We start from the raw sequence: 8,137 nt of genomic DNA on the forward strand, positions 1-8,137 counted from the left end.
TGCAAGTTGCAGTAAAGTAGGTGTAAAGAGAAGGTTAGGAAGCTTTAACTGATCCATGGTCTGTCTACTCATGATATTGATAGCGGCTCCTAAGTCAATCAAAGTATTTGGGATTTCAACCCCATTAATATGAGTTTTGACAATAGGGCTACCGGGATCTACATACTTTTGCATGGTAATCTTACCCATCATAATGTCTGCAATTTTTCCAACCAGATGTATCCTTTTGGTATCTCTGGTTCTCTTTCCTGTTTTCTTCAAACTCAACTCCTTTATTGTCTTTGCTAGAATGGGAATTTCCTTAATTGCTTGTAACAAGGGGATCTTGATACAAACATTCTTCAATTCATCTAGAAAACTATAGTCAGGCAACCAAATTTGCTTTTCCACTCCTTTGTCAATTTGTAATCTTTCAGGAAAAGGAGGTGTAGCTAAAGATGTAGGTTGCTCAACTATGGGAGTTGTGGAGGTTGATTCTTTTTCTTTTTCTTTTTGGATATTTTGGTTTTGAAGTGATACTTCGGAATCCTTATTGACCTTAAGAGATTCTTCCTCAGAAATGCTTGGCTGTTGACCACTTGTAGAAGGTTGATCTAGGATTCTACCTGATCTGAGTTGTACTTCATTGAGAGGAACAACCATATAGGTAGGGAATGGTTGACCTTCCATCATGTAAGCATTTTGAGGGTTCCTATTATTGGGATTTGGTAATGGCTGAGAGGGAAGTTGATTTGACTTCTGTTGGGATTGAAGTAAGAGTTGAGAATTTTGATTTTGTGGAGGAGGTTGTTGTTGTTGAGGGTATGGCAATGATAGTTGTTGACCTTGATTTGGAAGTTGTGGAGCTTGCTGGTTCTGAAAAGATGGAGGATATTGATAGAATTGAGCAAATCTCCCATAAGGATTTTGCATGCTTTGCATCCATGCTTGAAAAGGATTTTGAGGTTGAGGCCAGGGTTGTTGCCAAGGATTCCAATTTGGTTGGGTTTGAAAATTCATAGAGTTGTTAAACCCTTGATTCTGTTGCCCTTGCCAAGGTCTCCTTGCAACAAAACAGAGAGATTCAAGTGTATTTGGATCCTCTTGAAAGACTGCTTTGAGGTCAGGAATTGAAGGACAATCCTTAGTCTCATGAGTTTCTGAGCAAATTACGCATGTTTCTACAACGTGTGCATCCAAGGGACATTCCCTTAAAGCATGTTTCTTTCTACATTTCGCGCAAAAAATGGCCAAAGCCTCAGCTTCTGCTTTTTGTTTGTTGTGAATCTTAAGGGTATCTAACTGTTCACTAAGACTCCCTAAGATGTCAGTTTTAAATTCATCAAGCATATTGCCAATTTCAGCCCTACTTACTGATCCCGATGCAGATTTATTTGCTCTAAGGAGAGAAGGATCTCTAGGCCCTTTTTGAGTTTTTGATTTTCCCCTTGAGAGATGGATACATAGTTCTGCTATATCATTGAGTGAAAGTTGAGATATATCCCCTTTCCCCATCATGTTCAAGATATCTATCCATTCATCCCTAATGGCTTTTAATAGGAGGGCTTTTAAGGTCTCTTCATCCAAGTTACTCATTTTTGCTCTTTTCAAGTTATATTGAAATCTTTCAAGTAAATCTTCTAAGCTCTCATCTTCTCTTTGTATCATTTTGAATACCTCGTCCTTGTGATTAGTAGGCATACAATAGTCCAAATACCTATCCAAAAATGTTTGTTTCATTTCATCCCAAGACCTAATGGATTGAGTGAGTAACCCCATGAACCATTTCAAAGCTTGATCTTTCAGTGTTGAAGGGAACAATTTGAGTTTCTGAGAGTCATCCAGATAATCATAAGTTCGACACACAACTTCAAACTCAAATAAAAATGTTTCAGGGTCCTCAGTCCTTAACCCATGGAAATTTGGAAGGACAGATGGCGATATGTTTTTCATAGTAGCTCGGGAATCCTCATTAACAATGGGAAACCCAAATGAGTTATCCCCATCTCTATTTCCTCCTCCAAGGGGACCTCTACCTCCTCCATTGTTGTTGTTGTTTCCTCCTCCTCCTCTACCTCTACCTCTACCACCTCCTTCTTCCTCTACCATGATGGTTCCCTTAGGGATTTCAAAATCTTCTGGTTCCTCTACAAAGGGTGAATGAGAAGAGATTTCTCCTTCTTCTTCAGATGATTCTACTTCCTCAATTACAATTGGTCTTTCTGTAGGAGAAAGAGAAGGGTCTCTTCCTGGCTCAAATTCAATAGAAGGTGTGGGAGAGTCAATTCTTGGCTCTTGAATTCCAGGAATTCTAGGGCTAGGAGTGTTGGTTGGAGATGAGGGAGGTGTCTCTTGTCTATCCCTTGAAGCAGATGGACTTGTAAAAATTGAACTTCGAGCTCTAGCTAAAAACCTTCCCCTAGAATCTCTAGCTCTATCCATGTCATTTTTTTTTTATTATTTTTCTTCAAGTCAAGTTAATAGTCCTTTTTCTGATCTTCCAGGTCACTCTAGGTGCAAGAAGGGAGCATACTCAAGAAACTACTAAATCAATAACTTTCTCTTTTCTGATCCTCCAGATCACTTTGAAGTGCAAGCGGAGAGCATACTTTGATAGGTTATCAACTTCTTTCCTTGAAATTTTATGTTTTTTTTTTTTCTAAGAATATGGCTACTTAATTTCACTTCCCCGGCAACGGCGCCAAAATGTTTAGTCAATTTAGTGTTGTCTAAATTGCTATCATAAATTGTCAACCCGGGGCTCGTAAGCTGATGAAGTGAAGGTGCACTATATGTACTTAAGCAACCTCTTAGATCTTTTTGTCGTTTGGGGGTGTTGTTTGTGGTCAATTTATCTTCCTAAGATGGAATGGAGGTTTTATAAACAGATGAGTGATAGTGTGTGTAAGGTGATTTCTAAATGAGTGAGTGTGTGTTACTGGTGGTTTCTAACTACCTTCTAAACTTGCAAAGAAAGAGCTTGAAAGAAATAACTTGAAATGAAACCGAAAGCAAAGAACCACTTTCTAATGGCACTAGTCACTACTCATGCTGCTGCAACAAAAAGATAAGAAAAACCACTTTAAAGACCAATTATAATGTTCATCTCTTCCTAACACTCTGCTTCCAACATATAGTACTATGTGAAACTCGATTAAGAAGTAGTTAGATATAAGTCTAAAAAGTAATCGAGCTCTAAGATGACAAATTATAACACCACTATGCCTTTCTCCAACATTCTGCTTCCAACATACATTGTAATGTGTAACAAGTGAAGAAAGAGTTAGTGATATAAGTCAAAAACTACTCAAAACAAGCTGTACTTTATTAGTATTCTGATCTCTTAAAGATGAACAACTTATGATAAGGAGACCATCAATATGTTAGCATACAACTTGAGAAACTAAACTAGAAATCAAGCTAGAAAAACAGAGTAAAGGCAGCAACTATGAATATGACAACTGAAAATACCATCAGAGATAAAGCAAATACAACAAAGACACACAATCCCGGGCTAACACCTGCAGAAAACAATCCTGATCAGTTAAAGTAAATGCTGAAAATGAAATGACAGTGAAAGTAAATCAAAACTGTACATGTTTTAAAGAAAAGGAAAATTGCTGAGTTCGAAAGAAGGAAATGGCAAGAACGTAAAGGCAAATTTACTGTACAGAGGCTGTTATGAATGGGGGCCCTCCATCCACAAAACCCAAGGAAAGATCAGCTACTTGAAGTCAAAACAGCACAGTCTTCTATTAACTCATATGCAGAAATTACAGTAAAAGGTGCTGAAACAGCAGCTTTAAAACAGAGTTTCTGTATACACTAAAATTGCAGCAATTACATAAACACAGCAACTAAAAACTAATCCTTAAGCGTACGCAGACGCTGGATTTATAGGCGTATGAACAACTGCCTACTGCGTAAAACATGAAATGAGAAATTAACTAACAGTCATGCTAATTAAAGGTACAGCAACACGTAAACAGGTCCGTGTTTTATCTGGAGGGTACGGTCGTCATGGAGGTTGAATCCAAGGTTGGATCCTGTCTCCCATAACCTGCGTAGCGTGGAGGAATCGCCATCTGGAGTGACGTGACCTTTCAGCTCACGCAGCACCGTTTGAGCTGGCTTTGTTGACCGAAGTTTGATCCACGTTGACCGGAGGTGTGCGTGGCATTGCTGACCGAACCAATAGCATAGGAACCTTTAACACCTTCATTCCCACGTGCCCATGTGATTCGTTTTTCAAAATGACACGTGGAACATAGAGATCAATGAAAAGGCTGCGGAATGACTAGATAGCTGCGGAATTGCTGAATGGCTGCGGAATCTCTGTGCATATGTCAAAAATCTAGACAAACAGTCAAACATTAGCAAAGTTAACCAATCATGCTTAAAGACATCAAATGTAATGGTCTGGGTAGGTTTATGAGGAAAATAGGGCAAAAGAGAGGGATAAGTGAGGAAAAACTGTAGGTAATGATAGGTAATTTAGGTGCAAGTTAGAGGCTCTACAATCCTGTCAAAGATTGGTCCAATAGAAATACTTATGCAGTACCGCCACCATTTTATAGACCCCAAAATGCCCAGCAACCCAACTGTAGTGTGCTTACCAAATCATCTTGGCACGCTCGCTTGAAGGAACAGAAAGGTTACCCAAGTGGCATACTAGGGCATCCTAGAGGTGAAAATCTGGAACATGCTGACCCTCCAAGAGTGTTTGGTATGTGTGGCCGAATTCTAGCTCGCTTTTGTAGAGAAGTGGCCAATCAGAAGTCTCATATCCACAAGAGTTGAGCACAGTGGTTAATGCCATGATCGGTGGTCAACTAAGGTAGTTTGCAACATTATTGGCGTTGCCCTTCTTATACTTGATATTCAAATGGAACTGTTGTAGGTATGTGGACCACTTCTGATGGCGATCATTTTGCAATTTACCTTGGGTCTATATGAACTACAAGGGTCAGTGGTCTGTGTGGATGACTGTTTCCTTCCCCAAAATGTAATGCTTCCATTGTTGACAGACCTACACAATGGAATACATCTCTTCGTCATAAGTGGGATACTTCCAGACTATGTTTGAAAGTGTCTCATTATGATATGCCACTGGCTACCCGTGTTGAGTAAGGACTGGCCCAATAGCATAATCAGATGCATCTGTCTCGACCTCAAATGGTTGCTGCAAGTCTGGTAATGTGAGTATTGGTGTCGTGCAGGGGCAATATTTCAACTGTGTGAGAGCCTTCTTTTGAGATTCAGACCAAAAGAATTTTGATTTCACTCCTCCCTTGGTGACTTGACTCAAGGGCCAAGTGATATGAGAAAATCCCAACATGAACCTATGGTAGAAGTTGGCAAGACCTGGAAAGTTGCAGAGCTCTATCAGAGTGGTTGGATATGGATAATCTCGAATGACTTGGAACTTGGTTGGATCCACATGCACTCCCTGTTGAGTGATGAAAGGTGTCTTTTTAACTCCTATTTATCTTCACATTAATTGTCAATCCAGGTACGATTTTTTATTTTAAGAGTGTTCTCAGTCTAAGGCAGCTATTTACTCAAGAGTAATGTTTCTAAATTTGAGGTACAGTGCTTTAAATACAAGAGTAAACAAATGCTTGAAATAAAATCTACTTACAATTAAAAGAAACTTAACACTTTGAAACTTAAATCATTCACTCAGAAAACTACAACAATTTATCAGTCAAGGATGCAGTAGTGATAACTCTTTCCTCTGTCAACTGATATAAATGAAATCAAACATAAACAGGATCCACAATTTAAGAACTTAGACAGCTATAGTCAATGTTCTTTACAGTTGTTGATCTTTCAATCCACACTAAAGCAAATAACTAGAAATGGCAATTCAATTGGAAATGCTTACTAAAACACACTTGCTGCAATATCAATTAAAAGATGAAATCAAATCCTTGCAAAAAAGAACAGTGACTAAGTCTATTGAAAAACTGAACAACAAAGCTTAACTTTAGCAAAAATGAATTGAACAGTAAAGCTTATCTTACAAAAATGAAATATTAATGGAAAGGAACAGTAATACTAAATTATTGAAGATGAACAACAACGCTAAATGGAAATGAACCGCAAAGCTAAATGAACAACAATACTAAATAAGCAGCAACCTATAATGCACGACAGAATCTAAACTGAACAATGAAGCTTTATAACCAAAATGAACAACATAACAATTTAAGTTGTAATGAATAGCAATCATTGTTATGGTGGAAGAAAATAGCAATGCGATCCAATTGCGATTTCATGCATGAAACGATTTCAGGAAAATGTACAAGAACAGGAAGTTAGAAAGAAATGCAACTCAAAAGAAATGAAAACTAAATCAAACCATCACACGACTAGAACTGTAAAATAATGGTACAGGTAGCAAGTGGATCCACCAGGGCCGGGCCCTTAGCCGCTAGTGAAGCACTGTCGGACTACTTCAGGAGATGTTGAGGAACTGCAACTGTTTTTATATGTTAATCATTGCATAAATATTACAGTAGTTTCGTTCTCTGCTTCAACAACGAGAGTCAACAATAACAGTTACAATTTCTCAATAGTAATTCTCCCATTCCTCCTATCCTATCCTATCCTATCTATCTCTGATCTATTTAATTCTCTCTCTAATCATTCATCATTCATCATGAATCTCCTTCTGTAATCTCTGCTCTCATTTAAATACACAGAGAGCAGAGAGAAGTTCCAATAGATATGATTACAATATGATTCTTATTACAAAATTGGATTGCTCACAACAAATCGATCAGCAAGATCATATCTAAAATATCTTTCCATCAATCATTCAATAGGAATAGGTCGAATTTGGCATTATAGCTGAGATATTTTGGAAAACGACCACAACAGCGAATCCGAGAAAAACGTCTTCAGAGAACCTTCCGTTTCGCTCAGTATTGACCGAATTTGGGAAAACGGCTTACAAGAAAAATAATTTGGTCCGTTCTAGACAAAACCCATGTTTCAGATTTTCCATATTCTTCTCCATTTGCCCGAATCATTCAATACAAAATTGTCGCTTCCTATTCCAGCGAATTTCTGAGTTAGCACATTTAATGATGAGCTGGAGATCAAATGGAAAGTATCTTGGAGGCTAAAATGGTCGGTGATATTACAACCAATTTATTAATAAACCATCATCACTAAAAACATGCATAATCATCAATTTATTAAAAATAAAGGAGAAGAAATAATATTTATCCATAAGAGCATAAATCATTATAAGATGGAATTATATGATAAAGCATGATAAAAGACATGATAAAGAAGAGTAGAAATGGATGAAATAGTTGTTAAAAAGTAATAATAATAATGACATATTAGCGGCCCAACATACCCCCAAACTAAATATATTGCATGTCCTCATGCAACCCAAAGTTGAATATATTACATGTCCTCATGCAACCCAAAACTGAATATTTTGCATGTCCTTATGCAACCCAAAGACTTTGTTTTAACCAAGCAAAAAATGTTCATCCCAATTCATGAAATGGATGGAACAAATGAATTCTTTCTCAAACAATGAATATTCAATTTTAGAAATCTTGATGAAGGCATAAATTTTTTTTCATTGACGCTCAACTTATGAGTATATGAAGTTGCAGCAAAATATGATATAAGTAACAACAAACTTCATTAACCTTTTTATCAAAAACTACAAACCAGATTTTGCTGAAATTTTGCAAGAATATTTATAATATATTAATGTTTCTATGATCCAAAAATCATATTGTTTTGATGCACAGATCATGAGATATAAGAAAAATGGTTGTAGGTGAGAGTGCATGATTCCCAAAATTGTATGAATTAATTTAACATGAAATTAACTGGGTTTGTGTATTTTAATGATATGTCTATGTTATCCAGAAATCACAAGAATTGAGTTCATAGTTTTAAAAATATATGGAAATCAATTTCTGCACTATATAAAAATGAAATTGTATGCCTTAAATGAGAAAGAAAGTAGAAAAAATCCATCATGCGTAGAAATGCCTCCACCAAACTGAAGAATTACCATGCCCTTATGCAATGCTAAAAAACAAATTGAGGTGGTCACTACCATCTGTTGAATTCTATGCTTGGTGTAAAACAACGTCGAATAAGGGGCTGTCAAGAATGAATA

This window comes from Pinus tabuliformis, chromosome 5_2 (genome assembly GCF_031772625.1).
Source record: "Pinus tabuliformis cultivar Carrire ecotype Pingquan chromosome 5_2, CPIR1, whole genome shotgun sequence".
Taxonomy (NCBI): Eukaryota; Viridiplantae; Streptophyta; class Pinopsida; order Pinales; family Pinaceae; genus Pinus; species Pinus tabuliformis.